Genomic DNA, 20,576 nt, shown 5'->3' with positions numbered 1-20,576 from the left:
GTGTGGCATATGTGACTTTATCATGAGTTCTTGATGATGTTGAGCGGTTTTGCGGACATTTGACGACTGATAAAGTTGTACATGCGGTGGTGGTACTAATCATCAATTTGAGGGCTTTTCGGGCTTTTATTTACGGAAGGGGAGAACATGATTTGGGCTTTCACTTCATCGATGGGGATTCCGGGAGAAAGAGTGCTGGTGAATTGAGATGTACCACTTTCTCGGACTGCATGTACGGACATTGTTGGATTATTAATTAATATTTTTCGCGCAGAACCGATCGGTTTAGGTTGCGATACCGGATTCAAGGAATTTGATGACTTTAAAAATACGCGAATGATTTGAATGAATAAAAATGCTTAGAATCCCCGAATTAATTCATCTAATTCAATGACAATTGTTAAGTAAACGTCAGCTAAAAGTGAAAGTCGAGTGCACTCAACGGGCCTCAACGTCTTTACGACTGCTAATTGTCGGCTTAGAAAACAAGAGCGGATTTTTTCCTCCGATTTTTCTAATGGCAATCCGACTGTACCCAGTTATTTAGATCGCAGCTGTACCCCCTCGGGTTGTGTCCCGTCCCAAACACCGCTGAATTAATGCTCATACTGACTATCATTTACACACACCAGTGTCGCCTGTACTTTCACCCGTTATGTACCTTCGATACTCCAACTGAGCCTCCCTTTGTGATGCCACCCAAACGTTATTCCAAGTATTCCATGTTAATGTATTGGATCGAGTGATTTAAGAAAAATCCCGGATACACTCGACTTAGCCAAACTGGATATCAACTCCCAAGGGGCAATCCGAGTTGTTTTCTAACCACGAACTGTTAATTCCCCTGGGAATTTAATCCCGGTCAATTAATTTTCACCTCAACCGCTTGCAAACATTTCCAGGACAGTGCGGATATGGCAATTAGCAATGAGATCGTGAAGGCGTGTGCCCTCGAATTAATTTTTAAAAAAAGTTGGGAGGGAAACACGCGTTAGTTTTCGTGAAATAAATTTCTAGTCTCATATCAAGAGTTTTCTCGCGCCAGTCGGCAATCAAAAATGGACTCTTAACTCTTTCGAGATTATAATTCTGGCCTGTCCATCGTGAAGTACTCGTTCACATCTACTCAATGTAAATCCTGCATGAGTAAGTAGTTATAAACGCGGATAGAACTTCGGGAGGAGAGATTAGATGACTCGCCCTCTGTCTTTCATACACTGTCCGCCATTTTCGGCTAATGCGCTCCATCAACATCAATTGGTCCTGAATTTATTCAATTCTAATCGACCCTTCACTCCATATTCCACTGAACATAAAAAGTTATTTTTCTTTTTTCATTGTCATTCCGCAAATGTCACCAAAAATTCTGTAAATGAGTTACTAAATTTCTACAAAATGCAAACGTCGTGCTTGCATCTTCATTATATAAATTAGTTGTTGCAATCTTTCGAGAAGGGCTGTGCCAAACTATTATTTTTAATAAGTCATGAATTCTTGCTGCATTAAGAGCAACATATCCTCGAATTTCCGTAAATTGATTTCGTCAGGACGACTGTCTCATCAAGGCAAACTCTGAAATAATTGTTTTTCTCTTCAATGCCTGTTATTTCGCTCCATAAAACGCCCACGTTGCAACAAACTCCGCTGGGTGAGAATCACCGAAGCGTCCCCAGAAATAGCATCGAACAATAAAAAAGGGTATTGCACATTTGTGCGTCTGCTGAATTCCCTCGTTTCCCTTTTTACCGTCTCCATACTTCACCACAAGAGTACTGCGGTCGGTTTGTTCGACCGCAAACTTCTCGATCCTCACCGTTTTGTCGTTTCGTTTGATATCTAGACTATAGCTCCAGCCCCTCAAAGACGTTAAATCCATTCGAAGAGTTGCGCCTGATGCCATAAACTCCTCCCCGTCTTCCGTCAAACGTAATTCCTCTTTGCGTAAGAGTGAATCATTCGAGGGTATATGATTTACTTTCGCACGACATTACTCACCACCAATTTCCCAATGTCCCCGGTGGAATCATGACTTAAATTGCATGTTTAATGCTGATAATTCATATGACAGACCGCATGTCACTAAAACCTATTGAAGATTTTCAATATTCAGACGACTATCATCCTGAATTATCTATCTAGAAGAAAAAAATCATCCATAGGTTCAGCGAATTCCCTTTCTTACATCATTACTTAATCCGAATGATTTAATTCAATGATCCTACAGATCTAAATGTCCATCTGATTTCCCTAATCTGAAATTCTCGCTCCCAAATGAAAATTTATTGAAATGGCTCCCCTCATACGTCCAGATTCCCAGCAGCAGCCCGAGCTATCCAATTTACAAATAAACAAACTCTGTATATTCACCTGCTGCTAATATCCCCATGTGAATTCAATCCTTAGCACATTACACGCGAGAATATATTATGTGTAGGCGGGAAAGTCGTTCGATACGGTTGTCCTTTACGTAAAAGGTGTTTCCACATTTTTATCATCATCGAGTGATTTTCCCCCTCCCCTCGGACCCTACTATCTTTTGATTTGAATAACATCAGCGGTTTACATTTGATCGGGAGTACATGGCACCGTGATAAAATTATTTTTCACAATTTTTCAATTTTTTTTTTCTTCCTCGAATGGATAGAGTACTAACTACTCAGTCTCGTTTTTTCGTTGGTTCAACGATGAGAACAGAAAGTCCACAATATGTTGCATAGACTGATTGCAAGGTGGCACAGTTATTCAGAATAAATGGCAAACGGCTATCGCGTTCTCCACGCAAACTTGATTTCTGAAAAAAGAAAATGACAAGGAAACAGCCCCTCCCCATCCCCTCTTTCTCTGGTTACGATATGGATAGGTTTAATCTCTTTCCCACGTTCGTGGCTTTTCTGAGGAGGATTTACGCGGGTGTATGCAGTGGGGCGTCAGCATCGGATCGGTGGATTGAGGTGCGTTGGGATTTGTACACGTGATAAAGTAAGAGGCCGATAAAGAATTCAGTGGGATTAATTACGTATGCTAATGTGAGATGTTTTACCTGGAAATGATGACGGTGGGGTTGGTTTGTATCGAAATGTTGCGGAGATGTATGATATTTGTTTGGCATTGGCGTCTTCCTTGAGCGATGAGGGGCATCCATTTAACTATTGGTTCTTGCTGATGCAAAATTTCTCATGGGATTTTTCGCACAAATATTCTCGTAAATTCAGAGAAATTTGGTTTGCATTTATTTTATTGTACTGAAAGAAATTTTTGCAGCCAAATTTTTATTCCATTTAATTAAGAAAAATATTTAAAACAGTTCTTTCATGTAATATCGCGCCATTCGAGGTTATTTCCCTGCGGGTAAAAATTAATCTAATTGGCAAGATAAATTGAATTGAACTCCAGAATTAAAAATAATTCGCCTCATCTCATATTACACCGTGAGTTCACAAGAGTCTGTGATCATCAGGTCATCCGTTATCGACAGTTAATTAGCGTGGCACCCATTCCTGAGTTATTAAACATTAATTGGTCTATACCCATGGCGTTTTCTTCCCCGATGCCCTCATTTCTCGATGATGGCCTACTCACTGGTGCAAAATTCAACATGCCAACCCCGCGTGAGACCACAGTTGCAAAACGATGGATATCGAGCTGGATTGCATTTTTGCCAGTGTATGGCAGGAGAGGCGAAAGGTCCCTTGGGTTTTAACATGAGGGGATCCGCAGAAAGAGCAGCCGCCTCGTTCCAGCTGTTCAAAAGTTTACCAGATCGTTTCGAGGGGAGAGGATTAATTATTGGATCGGCTATTCATCGAACAATTGACACCAGTCGAAGAGGCGAATAATAACACTGACTTCGTAGTTAACCATTAATTATTCATTTTCCATTCCAGATTCAATGAATTCTTAATCCGATCGTTGCATTTAAAATTGATATTTGATTGTAATTTTCGTATAAAATTTGAATTTCAAATGATAATATTTTTAAACAATTACGACTTTACCGAATCACTCTCGGAGTGAAGTCCCACATTCCGGAAAACTAATTAAAAAATCGCAGAAAATTCATCTATAGCAGGATCAATCTGCCAAACTTGCAATCGTTGATAAAAGCCTGTTCTAGAAGGGGAGAATTGTTGCAGAGGGGGTGGGAGGGCAATTCATGCGTGGATAATTGCTTCAATCCTGCATATGGTTGGAAAACGCCGCAGCGCTCTCTCCACCCCATAACTCCATACTGTCCTGGACAATATATTACCGCAGAATATAATCAGGGAGGCTGGAAATGGTATACTGCCTCCTCATGTAATAAATCCCGTCACGTGATTTTCCTGTCAAAATCAATTTTGCAGTGTCCCTTGGATATTCACGGTCCGTCTATAATTCAATTGCCTCTCCCTGCAACACTCCACTATTGTCCCTCAATGGAGTACCCTAAAAACACAGACCTGATTAATCACAAGTTCCTGGTACATAAATTCCCCGGAATGAGAAAACATTTTGCTAAAGGATCTTATTGTTGTGACACCTGGGGCACTCATGCAGTTACTGGACGAGTAAACAAGTGAGAACAGATGGAAGAGGCATCGGACAATAGACCCGAGTATTCACAAGCCACTGTTGGAAATATGGCATTAACATTACTAAATCGAACCCCATCGTTTTATTAGACAACTCCATAAAAATGTCGGAATGATACGGTGAAAATAACGAAGACGAATTTAAAGAATCGTTGACGAAAAAATCTCGAGGAATTCTATTGTTTGAATGGTGACTGTTTAACAAATCGTAATTTAATAGAAAATATTTCACTGGAAGTGGCGTTTATGGTTCTTCACATAAAATAATGTCTGAGGGATGTTGAATCACCGAGAGATTTTGCAATGTACGAAGTGAAATATATCGATAAATATCGACAAACGGAACCGTCCACAAGTTAGTGGTGCAATCAAAATATTTAAAATCGATCAAACATCGGAGTGACAATATAATTGTGAAATTCATTACCGAGAAAATTTAATATATTGCGATCGATATAAACAATACACTTCGATTATTATTCGATATGCTCTTACGAAACTCGTTCATTACTTCTTTCCGATCGATTCTTCTCAAACAATAATTTACCTTCTCAACTGAGAAATATTGGTAAAAATCCAGTAAAAACAATTACATCAGAATCTTAATGTTGTAATCAAAATATTAAAAATCGATCAAGTATCGCGGTGTCAAGGCAGATTTCACATTCGTTATCGGGAATATTCAATACAGTTCATTCGGTAAAAATACAGTACCAGAGTTATTTTATTTATTTTCAATTATTAGCATTGGGCAGTTACCAGCTATCGACGCCTTTCCAGCAACAACAGAAGGAAAATTTCAGCACTAGAGGAATTTATGGCTTCTCGTGAGGCCCCAGACATGGTCCCAATACGACTCCCCACAAAGGGACTGCGTGCGCATCCTCTGGTGACAATGTCCACCGCCAGTCAATGAATTTTCTCACGATTTTCCAGACAATGAAACCTAAAAGCACTCGGAATGCTGTAACAACCATCGAAATGGACGTAAAAGCACTTTTAATTGAATAGACATAGTGTTCGACATGGTCACGAACTCTAAACTCACATATCGCGTATGCAAATGGATGAGTCCCATGACGAAAAAAAAAGCGTGAGTATTTCGTTTGATCTAAAACCACTGGTGGGTTTAGTCGTGACTGAGTGGAAAGTCACCGCAGAGCGGATGGAAATTGCGACTTTGAATCTACTCCAAGTACAAGAAGAGTCTCCAGCGGGTCCCAGAAGCATAAGGTTGCAAATGAAACGTGCGGGCCTCGTGACGTGGGTATTCATTCCGGAAGCCGTCGGTGTCGGGGATACAGTGTACGAGATTAATTGCGAGCATTAGTACGATTTATCGGGACGAGCCATCGCAACTCTAACTGCGCTCTTTCTGTGCGAAATGTGGTATTTACTCTATCAAAGTGCTACGTAATGCCAAAGATGGCAATAAAAAAAACAATTGGTTCTCTCAAGAGTTATGAAATCATGTGAATAAAGTAAATTAAAATTAAAATCGTTTTAGGATTTTTACATTTTCTTCCCTTCTCGAACCCCCCGTATCGCAATTCCGCCGAGAGCTGACAGAAACCCTCCCTTACATTTGGTTCCCTTCATCCAATACTAAAATGAGGAAATGCAAAATGGAGTTAATGAAATATCCTTAAAACCGCATGATTTCCACCTTTGATTACCCATATCAATATGTCTCATCGTTAATCAATCCCCGGTAATCAATTACTCGTTTAAAATCCTCCGTTGAAACGAAAGTTAAGTAAATACCGGAGGATTCTTCTATCTCATTTATTTTATGTTAATCGAATGGCGCATTTACGTGGAAAGTTCGTCAAATGCACGGGCTTAGAGTTCGCTCATTCAATTATGAAGATAGTTTATGAGAAAAGGGGCTATATATTAACATTAAATCCGATGTAAATACATTTAATGCCCAATAATAATTCACTCAGTATTTTCTAATTACTGCACTGAGGAGAATTTCAATAATCGATTCGTTATTGTTTCGATGTTAATGACTCACAACATTGTAGAAATACTTGATAACCCAGGCAGTTTGTATTTTCAGTTTTATTTTACGACGACAGTTGTACTAAAGCGTAATAAATGCCCTCGAGTAATTTACGCGATTTTTTTTTTCATTTTTTTCCGTCTCGGGATGCTTTAAAAATAGTAAATAAAAAAAATCCCCGGAGAATCGAAAATCTGGGGGCAGGAGGGGGAGGGGGGAGACGTTATGTTAAGTGACCCCTTCGAAAGAGTGAGGGGTCGTAAACGGGGAATGCTCGTAAAATCCGTGAGAGCACCCAGAGGCTCGTTTTTCCGTGGGCGCCCCGGCGTCTTGACGAGTCCTCCGTATGTTTTTTTTTCTACTCTGTGAATTTTTTTTTTCTTTCCCTTCCGCCTTCCGGCAGTGTCCTCAGAGACAACCGAAGGAAGTACGCATAGTTTAACAGGGGGCTGGTGCCCCGCACTGTGCACTCACAGTGATATGCAATCAAATGAATGGGAGGCAATTCAACTTCATTTTATAGTGTGTACACTAGGGCCAGTTCAATGCCAAGGCCCCGGTGCAATTACTATCACGCAACGGGCGCCGAGAGTGTGCACTGCACTCTCTTCAATGGGGTACGAAGTGCACTATATTCAAACGTTTCTAGATGTTAATCGGTGGATCATTAATCAAATTATTATTGAGAGTTTTTATGTTGCAGAAGGTTTTAGAGACTGTGGGAAAGGCGGAACTTGGGGATGAGGGAAATTGATTGCATTGGTTTTGGCATTTGGGTCAGATGAGGCGGAGTTTTTCGTGGTTATTTTCCATGGGGTCCAATGGAAGGTGTTGGAATGGTTTGGAATATTAAATGATCGTGGAATTGTAATTAAGGAACCAATAATATGGAACCATAAACGTCCGTAAAGATCGATCCGCCCTTTTTTACCGAAACAATGATTCTTATTAAATGAATGAAGAGCCTGCGGTGTAAGGTTTTTATCCTCTTGGTGTTCACGAACCATGAAATTGTGAACAACTAACCGTCATCATAAAAGAAGCATCAGAACGTCATCGATCCACCTGAAACAGACGCAAAAGCGATTAGTTGAAATACGAGCCTCATCGTGGCACGACTTCTTCAAGCACTCCAGAACCGTTCCAATCGAAAGCATGGGAATATTCTCCTTGTCGTCCCTGTCTATTCGCCCCTCATCGTCAAATTTTCCCGACGTAGCCAGCGGTCCGTGTTTTCTCATATCGCGTGTGAGGCGCGTAACGGTGCGGACTCCAAGTACACTCGCGACGTTGGAATGAGAAAGGCGTTATGGAAATTGAGGAAATAAGTCGGCAGACTACACCTGGTTATTCCTCGCGGCATTCTTTTGGTTTCACATTGTTGCAGTGTATTTCGATGATATGATCTAATTGAAGAGGCACTTTGAAGACAGCCGAGAGAGATGGTGTGAAGTGGGTTATTTATCTGACTCGTTGGATTGCTTTAATCCCTGGGATGTGCGGGAATACTTGTACAATCAGGTCCAACATATACAACGGGAAATTGTCTATAAAAATTCTAGGATGAGTACTGGAAAAATGGGAAGCCCCTCAATTATGGACAAAAATGATAACGAGCGAATGAATGAGGGCAGAACGAGGATAAAAATGTTGGTAAAAATGTATCGAAAGGATGAATGACAGTCAGACATTCGTTATTGTATTCATGAAACAATTGATAACACGCGATCAATGGAAACTTATAATTTTTCGATGACAAGAAAGTCAGGAAAAAATGAATATGACTCAACAGTCGGCGCGATTTCTGAGTTCCTCGAAGATTCTTTTCTCCGAAAGTCGTTTCGCATGACGCATCTCAGGCCAAACTGAAGCGCAAAACCAAAAATGAGATACGATGGAAAAAAAATCTACCGAAATAAGCGCCCAGTCCCGGTGTTAAAAATAGCTAAACTAGCCTGGAAGCGACCAATTGACCGATCGCCTGGAGGTAATGAGGCGTGCGGCACCGAAAAACGGGCAAAAAGTGGCGAAGAAATGAAATGGATGAAAAGAAATGGCGCGGCGGAGGAGTCGGCTGGGAGGAAAGTGAAAGAGATGAAACGTCGGTTATAACTCAGTCGCGAGTCCCGACGCGTCTCTGGGGCCCGTAGCAGACCTTGAAGTATAGACTCTTCCCCACTACAGTTCCGGAATGGATCTTCGAAAAATCGTAAATCGCCTGGGGAATCCAATGCCATAGGATTTATAACGCTCTCTGTATTATTCCTGAGACATCCCGGAAAATCGAAGTGATTCCCAATCCGGCCCTTTTAGTTCTAGGAGGCCCAGGAGAGGGGAAAAATGCCTTGAGCTTCTTAAATTGAAATACAGATTAATGAGATGACTCCCATCAATATCGATGAGCTTTGGATAATTTAATTAAGAAAATACCAAAACCCCAAACGTCTGAAATTAAGACACCTTAAAAACACTGGTTACAACGGTGACATTCGTGTCACCTCGGTTTGCGGTGATTACTCTCGACGAAACCACACATATGCGCCTGCGAAACCCGTTAACATTTTGCATTATTCCCATTTCGGTTTTTGAATATCTCCAGCTGCTCAATAAAAACCCACAATGAATCCCTCTCCCGCGAGACGTGAGACAAAGGCGAAAAGTCAAAAATGGATTCCAGAGGTTAAGTGTGGAAAAAATATACCAGCGTAAAAATAAATATTCGCAATAAATTGCGGGTGTGCTAAAGTCGTTGCTGAGTCGTAGCTTACGGCGAATGGCTCGTGAATGTCTGGGTATTTTGTAGTTTGTGCCACCAAATTGATTGCAATGGTGGGGCAACTGGTCAAGGATACATCGTTTTGCATTTTGTAGATGATTTTTCACTGGGTTCAAGGCAGTTTCACGGCTGATTTTTTAGCACCTGTTATGGATGGAGTGAGAGAGTGTGGGAGACTGCAGGACTGCAGGCCACGAGCTTTTCCAATTTATCTAGAGACTAAGGGAATTTTATCTTTGAAAGTAATAAAATGTTTCGTTGCAGGAATTGAAAACAATTGAATTGACAATTGAATTGAATTAGCTATTGATTGTCATTATTGCCATTGTCATTGCCACAAATTAATTAAATGAACTTTGGGGTCTTCGAATATCACACTGTGATTAACTGATACCTGAGAAAAAGTAATATTCAACGAAATACTGAAAGCGACAATAAAATCCCACGAGGAGACCGTGCACATCTGAATTTCATAACCTTCTCCACTATGGACGAGACGTAGTTAACTAATATACCAGAGAGAATTGAAAATTCATTAGAAAAAAAAAAGCTACACCTCATGAATCATAACTGGAGTGTAATAGTCCCACGTGTCCTCCTCAAAGGAATAATCTCTCAGCCACAATGTCCCCGCCATCAATTTATTTTCCCCACGAGAGTGAAATTGAAATGATTAAATATGCGAATGAATCCCATTATCGAGTACTCGCAACACGACTCGAACGATCACGACACTAAAGCGACATTATCCATCGTTGTCACGAGCCCCAGGAATGCATTCCAACCTCTCAAAGCCGCTGGCATTCCCTCATCATCGCGGAATACACCCGAGTGTAAAAGAGGACATTGTTGTAGCTCATGAGGAGTCCTGAGGCGTCGTGACGTTCCCTCCGCGAACCAGTCAACTCATGGGTGATAGTAACACCGGGTCACGCCTATATGTGCCTCATGGCTGCTGGTATAATGTCGAATCTCGCTGGTAAATTTATGGCGAGAATTTAACAGCGATACGATAACGTGGGAGTCGACGTAACTCTCTGAGTTATCCACGAGGTACGCGGGGTGGAATCGTCCCAACAACTTTCCCCTGCGTTGAATTTAATGCATTGCAATGGCTCAAGCTCTTATGAAACGTGTCAACCCCCCATGAGTTGGAAAATAATCTGTGAATTATTCAACGCTTAGTTTTTTAATTATTGAATTATAGTGATGAGATTTTATGGAGCTTTGAACTTTAGGTGTGAGTGACCTGTCTTATGTCACCAACCGGATTTAACGAGTCGTTAAATAAGTCTTCAAGGTGTGAAAAGGTCAGCGCTACTTTTAACGCAGGAGGTGAATTTTATTTGAATTTTTTTTTTCTTTTTAGGTGAAAATTGATGAACATAATTACTGGTACAATTTTTCAATGTTTAATTTCTCCTCATCGTCTGAATACTCCCCGTAAACGCAGTTGTAAATTTTCTCCCCTCGATTCTGAAAAAAAGAAACTTCGGTAAAATCCTTCGAAATGGAAAACCGAATGAAAAGCAAATTGCCCGACATAGCGCTGATGTAGGTGACCTCCTATCTTAATTACCCCGCGTACACTGCATCGACTATCCCAATTGAAGTAACAAACTTTAACGATCACTCGGTGTACATAAAACTCAGTGTATACGTACGAGAAGTAAATTTCCACGAGATAGCTTCATTAGCGGCTGGTATAATCTACCCAGTGGCGGTATTCACGTCCTTAGAAAGTCACCGGATGATCAGCTACGACTTCTACAATCACGATAGGCAAAATGACCCACGTGAGAGATCCAGGAATAAACGAGTCATGGTCATCTGCAAGTGCATCCGTTTCCCCGGGGAAAATCGCTGTTCCCTCGTTTCCTTATCGCACTCGCTTGGCATTAAGTCCCGTGAATTTACGCGTGCGTCCTCCCTCTCTTGTCCTGTCGTAGAAAGTGCCGGGGCAAGAGCGATTGTGAGGAACACATTGTGACTGGCGAAGGAGATGAGCTGATATGGTGTAATTCGATAAAGTCTACAGTGTGGGTTATGGTACTTTGCTGAGGTACACGTGTCCAGGCGATCGGATGAACCCACGATTTGACCCCCATTCGTATTTTTATGCCAACGTTCTTATTGGGTGCTAATGTCCCTTTCAGCCCACGTTTACATCAATTTAGAAAATGTAATTTTTACAGGCCGAAAATTTATTAGAAAACAAGTGGACAATTGAGAGAGGATTTGTATTTTTACAGTACTACTCAGAGAATAAAATCATGCATTATATGGGACGATATTTACTCCAGAGAAATAAATTATTGTCGATGATTAAATCTCTGTGATTGCACTTTATGAAACTTCAATAAATTCTCATTTATCGCTGAGGTTCCGCGTTGCATCATGAATATGTTTTACACATCGGCACATGTGATGGGAATAAAAAAATGAGGGAAACAATAAATGCGGGAAGATTGACGATGTTTTTGCGCGATTCCAGTGAGCTCATTTGCGACAAAATGAATCTTGAATACCAGAATATTTTAATGCACGGGACCTTCAGGGGCACGTGGGTTGAAATGGTCAGGAGAATCAAGTGATTACAGAATAAAAAATGTAAATTACTTGCGACGAGTAAATACATGTCAAGTATTAGAATTTTTTATGTGTAGAATGGTCGCAGGAACTTTACTACACACAATGCACTTCCTCATATTCATTCAAATCTTGTGGAGTCATAAATGTATTATTCAGAAAGTCGATAGGAAGAAAAAAATCAATCAATGCTAATAATGACTAGTAACTAAATAATTAATGACTAAGGCCGAATCGCTGATGAATTCTCTTTAATTCTTATTTTGGAGGTTTCTCCAGAATGAAAGGATGAATAATTAAATTGATTAATCCCAAACTCACTCCGACCATATTCTTTAAAATTTATCAATATATTTTGCAGCACCAAAACGTAATCTATTTTTACCCGAACGTACGTCAATATTCCCTTCGTTTACCAGTTGCATCAAGCCAGAAGAAATTATTTAGAAAGTTTCAATCGCATTATCAACACCAACAATGTCCAGCTCTTGACTATTAAAATTGGCAATGTAAAAATTGATAAAAATGTTTAACACGCGCATACCATAATGGAAAGTGTCCGACGGCGCATTAGCAACGAGGTTTGATGATGCATTTTCATTCGCTTCGCTGTGGTGAATGTAAACATAAACAAATTCACTGCCAGTACAGAGATTCCGACCTTCTTTACTTTAACTAAAACCACCTGCCGGCGATAGTTCTCCCCCCTTCCGCCCCTGCCACCACCCCCCCCCCCTTCCCCCCTCACCTGTCCGTCGTTCTTTCGTGATTTCGCATCCTTAGAAAGCAAAGTCTTCTCGATGAGTATCGGGATACTTCAACTGGACACAAGCGTGTCTCGATTTGTTATCGACCACAAGCCTTGCCGCTCCAAGATGCTGGGTATTTTATATGTACAGTGAATTAGCCTACCCTTCTTGTCTTGTTATAGAACCAGACGTGGTATCGGCCTCGTTCTGCACCTCTCGCACCTGCCCCACGGCAAATACGTCTATTCCGTGTACCGCCAAATATGCTGAATAAGGCCGACGGTGCACTTGCATACACAGCATCGAGTTCATCTTCGGTGAGATATTTCAACTCGGCAATTGGAGAGAATATCAAATGTTGCTTGTGAGGATGTGAATTTCGCTATTAAAAATGTCAGTGAAATTCCTGGTGGATGAAGAGAACTATTCAAGAAAAATGACGTATCTTCTCCTTAATTGTGGAGGGAAATGCGGTTGTCAGGAATTTTAGGTAACTTCCACGACTGTGAAGGACTACGATAGGGTATTGATCTATTGTGGGATCATTCGACAACTCTCTTCTCGTTGCAAATACTAAATACTTCGGTGAGTTGAAAACTTTGGGCTCACCACCGTAACAGGAAACGGAGAAACGCGTGCAGTTGGTAAGAAATCGTCCCACGCGTGGAGAAATTATCTCGGATGAGGAAAAATTGTTAGAAAAACTGGGTGTATGTGTCACACAGTCGTGGAATAGCTTCTTAGTGGTGAATGTAGTAGCAAGAGCGGTCTATTTATTTATTCATTTATCTATTTAGATTTTTAATTTTATTTATTGCTCTACAGAGATCCAACAACCCCGAAAGCAATAAAAGCCTGGACTGATAAAAAATGAAAGAAAATATCAGATATCCGCATACCGTATACCAATTGCCACAATGAAATTAACATGTCAATCAAGATGTGGGCGATGATATCAGATGTGAAAAGAATTGAGAAATAAATTTACAATTTACAAATTATCGTCCAAAGTCAGTGGTACAAATGCAAACAAAATAAATTCAAGGTAAAATATTAATCTATTAATTTTTCTTCGGACATTTTGACGTTCCCATCGTGACGTTACAACCGCATATTCACCAGGTAAATGCAAGTAAACTCCTTAGCGCTTTATGCACTTGAACCAAACGCCGACGGCGGCTCAACCAATTAGCCCTGTCGCTCACAGCGCGGCCTTTCTGTTCGTTCGTTTCTCTATTTCCCCCCTTTTTTGTCCTTCCGTATGCTCGTGAGTTTTGCAATGTAAAACATCCACGTAATAATACACTTCGGTCCTGTGTACACATTAACTCGGCATCGCTAATCGACACTAATGATGAATTAAAATAAAAATTTTCATCCCCGTGTATTTACATTTCTCACTGCGCCAACCTCTGCATTTACCTCACGAGTATCTTTCGAGTGATTTCCGATAGTTTTACCTCAGCGATTACGCACGTAATTTTCAACAATTTACGGGTTATGAAGTGTACAGGTATAACGAGTGGCTACACATGCTATTCATTAGGAAATAACTTTAATTGAAACAGGAGAATTATAGGGAGAAAAAAAATTGGAGAAAAATTACTGGACGAGTCGAGTAATCGTCATGCTCTCACAACTTTCAATCATTTTTCTATCAGGGGCTGGGGAAGTTTTCTGAGTGCGGGCAAAGTGATCTCTGCGTTGGATAAAAAATGATATTTACATTTCCCAGCAACAGTCTTCGCTTTTACCTCATGAGTATCTTTCCCGGGACTTCCGAGAGTTTTACCGAGGCGATTACACACGTAATCTTCAACAATTGGTTGGTTAGGAAGTGGAGAGGTACAATGAGTGGCTGCAGATGTTGTTCATTAAAGAATAATTTCCATTGAAGAGTGAAATTCACACGGAGATAAAAAGTTGGAGAAAAATTACCAAACAAGTCTAGTAATCGCTGAGCGTTCTTACTTGTCGGAACAATTTTCTTTATATCGAAGAAAAAAATGTGAAACGAGGAGAGAAGGTTCCTCCATTCATTAAAGAAAATGGACGAAACGTGGAGATAATGTCTGGCAAAAATATAATAAACTTTAGGAATTTACAAAAAAAAACGTGATGTTAGCAAAAATTCCGTCAAATTTACATAAAATTATCGAACAATCGACTCAAATTTTCAATAATTTTTATTCACATTACCCCGGACTAAGATTAACCCGCCCGATAACTTCGCACATCTGTGACTCGCAAAATAATTCACGTTAAATGACACATCTAATTTACGAATGTTTTCTGGCGTTTTATGCCAGCAAATTGCAATACTGGAGAATCAATAGATCACCTCGGGAATAACCCTCGATGCTTGTCTTCCACTCTGAACGATACTTTCACTCAATTGATGGCTTTTACGCTTTTTCAATCAGTCGATAATGCACTTCACCTGTTTTTAAAAAAATTATTCAATAACCCCATGCTTTTTTCTCCACGATCTACCCGCAATTTACTTGATGAGAAAAGCCAATCGCAGGTTAATAGAAATAGGTACTACGGGTCAAGAAATTAGCACCGTTTTCTGGAGGCTCGGAACATACAAAAACAGTGTCACATTGTAACCCGAGTCGTTGGTTTTGAGGCGACGAGTTCTTCAGAGAAAAACAATGGACTTGGAAAGAGGTGAAAGCCGCAGACAGTCTGTGGCTTCCGCTGCGTTGTGGATAAAAAAAATGGTGAATCTTCGAATTCTCATGATCCAGGACACATCTCAATAAAATAACTCACTGAAAAATTATTGTTCACTTAATGTTGCCAAATATATTCCTTAAAATAAAGAAACGGCTTCGCTCGGAGTAGCAGGAAGTGCGTCAGCACTTAATAATCGATGAAAAATATTATTAAACCCATAGTATTTCTTTTTCGTTATTAGCAAGCCTGTGATTCAGCGTGAAAACGACATCTCAATACGTCCATTAAGCTATTTATTAAAATCTGAAGGCTTCTAATCAAGTCAAGGTGCGGGCGTGAAAACGGTAGCCCGAGGGATTTAACAGCGTAGAAACATGCGCAAAATTCTACTCGTAACGTTAAACCGAACCAATGCGTATTTTCTGTTCCGTGAAATTAGTTATAGCCGGCAATATGCGAAAGAAAGTGGCGTGAAAATGTTTCTATAACATCATGAGTGGTGCACAAGCCTTGGACCAATTCTCCGCGCCCACTTCAATAGATTGATAAGATATTTCAATGAGTTACACACGAGTCAAGGGCTGTCAGCCGACCGTCAATCGGAATGAGGAAAAATTGGGGAGAGTAATTATTGGAATGGAAATTATTGGACAGGGATATTTCAACAGGTCGATCAACATTAATTGAATTATTTGAGTTCCAATTGATTCAATCATCTGTCGTAAACATCAGGCTGGACATTCTGGCGATAATCTTGCGGTTTAAATACCGGCTGGAGAAAAGCCGAGTCTCGAGATTGTCAGGGCAATGAGAAAATGGGGTATTTATCTCGGCAACTGTCCGCCCTCTATCTGTCGAACACGCGCGAATCGACTGGCCGATACTGTTCATTTTGTTGTATTGCGCTATTTAAAATTCCTGAAAATCATTATCGCGGGGTAGATCCACAGGTGGTGAGGGAATTAATAAAACCGGTAAATTTTAATATTATCAGTTTATGAAAACGTGCGCAAATTTGAAAAATCAAGGGATTACAATTTATAATTTTGAATATTCTAGTCTTTATAGTCTGTAATTTCCTGGAAAATATGAAATTTTATTCATCCACAGTACCATTACCCAATACGAAATCCGTAACCTCTCATGTTGTCCACAAAATTGTTGAATCATGTCCTGGAATGTCCGAGGACTTTCACGTTTCATGGATAATTAGAAAATATTATTCAGCACTCCATAAAAAAATTAGCTCATCTGTTACCGCAAAACATCCTGTCCATGAATATCATTAAATTGAAGGTGATATAAACTCAGTGTTTCATTAATCGGTCCCATAAAAAAATTTAATTCATTGCATGTGATTATCTACGCCCCAGTCTTCCTGGATTCTGCAATGCATAAATACTAAATAATATTTTTCTCTTGTAAAATAATCTCCAGTCTGACGCTGACATGGGCATGCGATTGTTTTTCCAATTCTAAAATCTGAACATTCCATGCAAATGTATTTCAACAATTTTCACTAGAAGTTTCGAGTGAAATTCCCAATTATACCGATTTCATTAAATTATTTTCCTTTTCGTCGCTTTAATTCCTCTCCTAACTCCGTGGATTTAATTTCCTCCTCGATTTTCCCAGGCGCCCATGAGCCCAAGAAGCCGAGAGTACTCTTTTATATGCAAAGCGACAATTTCTCACTCGAAACGACTGAGAGACAGTATCTGGATTACCTTCTCAAGGCGACTCTCCTCAGCACATGGGTCTCTGCCAATCTCTTTCACCTCCCCATCACCGACGAATGTTTTTATATCAGAAACTAACTCATTGTCAATGCGCTGTACGTATTCGCCCCGAATACAGGTCATTCAATGGAGGCTCCTAGGAGCATTGCGTCAAGTTTAAAGTCTTTATGGTTTTTCATTTATTCCCGCAAATAAAAGTCATACAAGGGGAATTGTTTCGGCTGTGGTGTGCGCATCGTAAAACGTACGAGACTGAGAGCACTGAAGCTTTACGTGCACGTTATATTAACCTCGTGGCACGCTACTTATGCTAATTTACGCTCGGTGGTCTCTCAAATAGTTTTCAAGAGAATCAGGTGGATAATAAAGTCAAAACCGTGTCACACTGTGGATTTGTTAACAGGTGGATGGTGACACTTGAATTATTCTATGAGGATTTGAGTTCCGTAAATAATTTATAAGTAAATATGGGAAGAAACAATATCACAATTGCAATAATATTGTACTAAAATCAATCACAATTTTCTCCATCGACGCTTGAACATTTATCCCTGTTAATGAGAGCAGATGAAACACTTAGAATTTCACTCACAGTAAATTACCGATTCGCCAAAACCCGGTTGTAATTATTAATAAAAGTAGGATGGAGTAATTACCAGTGATTCGCATGCACGTCAGTCGCTTCTGAATTAATCTGCCGGTCATTTTTTTTGCCCGTGGTGAAAAAAAAAATTGTATGCAAATTTCCTTCGTCAGCACTGGACGGTTTAAAAAATGCACGCTCTTCCCAAATTTGGTGTCACGGAACACAAACTCCCGTGGTATTTTCTTTGAACATTGTATACCACCACATGTTGTAGGTTGTTCTTAAAACGAAGAAAAATGGGTTGAACATAAATCGCAAAATTTAACGTCTTGGGCCCCGGGGCCCGTGACCAATTCACCGATGGTGTAATACGAGAGAAGTCACTCCGATGGGTGTACAGACTTCTCTTCGCTCTCCCCTTGTACGAGCGATGGTGCAATGAGGTGGCCCGACATGACGCCTGATAGTTTGTAATACGATGGTTCATATACCCATCGAAACCATGGCTCGTGTTATGCAGGCGGTGTTGTGCGTGTATAAGACAAAAAAGACAATTTACAAAACCCGAAGACAAAAGGTAAATAGCTGTGTTGATCGTTGAATTAATGATTCTTTGGAATGTGCTACGAATAGGTTGATTTCTCAAATATTTTTTCCTTTTACTTGAAAATTGACTCTTCATCAGGTGTTCAATGGCTTCTTCCGAAAGTAAACTTTCTATTTTCTTCCGATAAAAAAAATTTAATCACTCAATTCTCACCGTTCGGAAAAATTCCCCGATTTTAAGTGAAATTTATATAAGAGTTTCATTCAAATTTCGCCTCGGAATTCCGAAAAACATTCGTAATTTTTATGGAATATTTCTTCTCCGTGTGAAAATCTCAAGTTGTTTTTACCCGTGAAGTTTTTATTTCTCTAGCTGTAAAATCACGAATATATAAGCCGTAAAACCTGTAAAACTCCGAAACATGAATATCCTTCTGCATTACAATGTCACCCATAACAGTTTCCGAAGCGTCCAACCTTGCGATTATTTCGATACATCTCCCCCTACGCAACTGCTTCCACCCTAAGCGCCATCGGCCCCTGGCCCTCCCCGGCCCTTCCATGTCGAAGCCCCAATGGTCCCCTTGGATATTCCACCCACATTCAACGAGCAACGATTCTGCAGACAAGCCATCTCTCCCCCTCTCTCTCTGACTATCTCGTTTCCCCTGAAAACAGCTGTCAGTTCCCCCGTTTGCTGCACCTCATTCTGCACATCTCCCTTTCTCAACTCTCACCTCATTCCCTCCGTCTCTCTCATTCTCTTTCGCTCTTATTTCGCCGATGTGTGCACCCCGATGTGCCTTTTTCCTTCTCTTTTCTCGCCGCATTTGGATTCACTGTCGTTCTCGGCTGTCGTTGTGCACTACCAAACGCAGAGCCATCGGCATTCACTCAACAGTGTGCCACGAGCCGCTATTATGACAGCTGCACTCTTTATTCTATCGCTGCATTCAATCCCACTGCTTCAAGTATTCTCAGTTGTGGATAAATGTTATTCTTCTTCATGGCATTAGCCTATTGAGGGCTGTTGGAGCGTGGCGTATACGAATTAATCCGACGAGGGTGGTGGGACGAATGTATCGATGGGATTAATCTTAGAGTGGATAGTTTGTTTTCTTGTGTTATACCGATGGGGAGATACCATTGAAAAATCGCATACAACATCGACTTTCACCTGAACTTATGACAAATTTTAAGACTAAAAAAGCTGAAATGACCAATAAGAATTATTTTTTCATAAATTATTTTGGAAGTTTAAGCTGTCCTTCGAGTCTCGGTATTGAGCTTCATTATTTCGGTCTGGTTTATGTCTATCTAAAATCTGAACGCCACCTGAAACCAGAAACTTTATACGCCTTTTCCTCCTAAATCTAATTCATTATTACTCCTCTGAAAATTAACAGTGTATTTCAATTTATTTTAATGGAGCGGGTGATAATTGAATACATCAGGATTTAATTGATCTTGTGGTCCTGACGTTCATTCGAATATTCTAAACTATCACATTCGAGAATATTCCCGTTTTAATCTCCTTCTGGGGTGAAATCCCATGTTCCGTCCAACCTTTCAATCCAATTACAGTATACATTAGTAGAATTAATTTCAGAGTGAGTAATATTTATGAAAATTATTTTACGTTTAGTCACCAACGAATTGACAGATCTACCTAATATTCAATCTATTTGTAAGGAGTGTTCGGATTTTAAATTTTCTGAAAAATTCAAGAAAGTTCCGAATGTTGATGTAATAAAAGGACAAAAATTATATTCTATAATACCTATTTACTTGTCCATATTAATAAACATTAAAAAAAAAATTAATCCGATAATCATTTGAGTTCTAATTAATTTTTTTAGATACCATATCACTGCGAAATAGCTATGATGACGAACACCAAAATTTTTGTCTCTTCCAAATCGATGGATTCCCCTCAATCGCCCAGTTATACCCCTTGTCCCAGCATCTCGTTCTGCCCCTCGCACTCCCGAAAACGGCAAGGATTCCGCACAAGTGTGTGTGTCAGTACCCCACCGCATTCTACCCCCGCACCATTCAATCCTTCTCCCCCAAAGCGCATTGCCTCGCCATTCAAAAAGTCCCCAACTCAACACAGATACTCGTCACACCTACCTAGTCAAATTCAGAGGCAAGTTCCTCGGTTAAAGTCGCACAGGGAACCGATACCCGCGATCCCAAGCGAAACAGCAAAACCGAGGGGCGTGTGGACTCGTCAGGCGGGCTGTACAGCGCCTCTCTTAAGCCAGTTTTGCTCGTGCAACTTTAGCCGGCACTCAACCAACCACTGTCTCTCAGCATCAGTACGCTCC

General features: G+C 40.3%; 1 long non-coding RNA gene across 2 annotated transcripts; it reads right to left on the bottom strand.

Moving 5' to 3' along the window:
• Positions 1 to 3,867: 3,867 nt before the first annotated feature.
• On the bottom strand, positions 3,868 to 20,467 carry LOC135161597 (uncharacterized). 2 transcript variants are annotated; one of them, XR_010298834.1, is made up of 3 exons: positions 20,380 to 20,467; positions 5,331 to 5,517; positions 3,868 to 4,425 (listed from the first exon to the last, which is right to left on the bottom strand). It is a non-coding gene; the product is annotated as an uncharacterized LOC135161597 (long non-coding RNA). The 2 variants fall into 2 exon arrangements; XR_010298833.1 differs by lacking the exon at positions 20,380 to 20,467 and adding an exon at positions 20,110 to 20,154.
• Positions 20,468 to 20,576: the final 109 nt, after the last annotated feature.

This window comes from Diachasmimorpha longicaudata, chromosome 4 (assembly GCF_034640455.1).
Source record: "Diachasmimorpha longicaudata isolate KC_UGA_2023 chromosome 4, iyDiaLong2, whole genome shotgun sequence".
NCBI classification, from domain to species: Eukaryota; Metazoa; Arthropoda; class Insecta; order Hymenoptera; family Braconidae; genus Diachasmimorpha; species Diachasmimorpha longicaudata.
The sequence above is the reverse complement of the archived record's forward strand: the minus strand, read 5'-3'. Positions and strand labels throughout refer to the sequence as shown.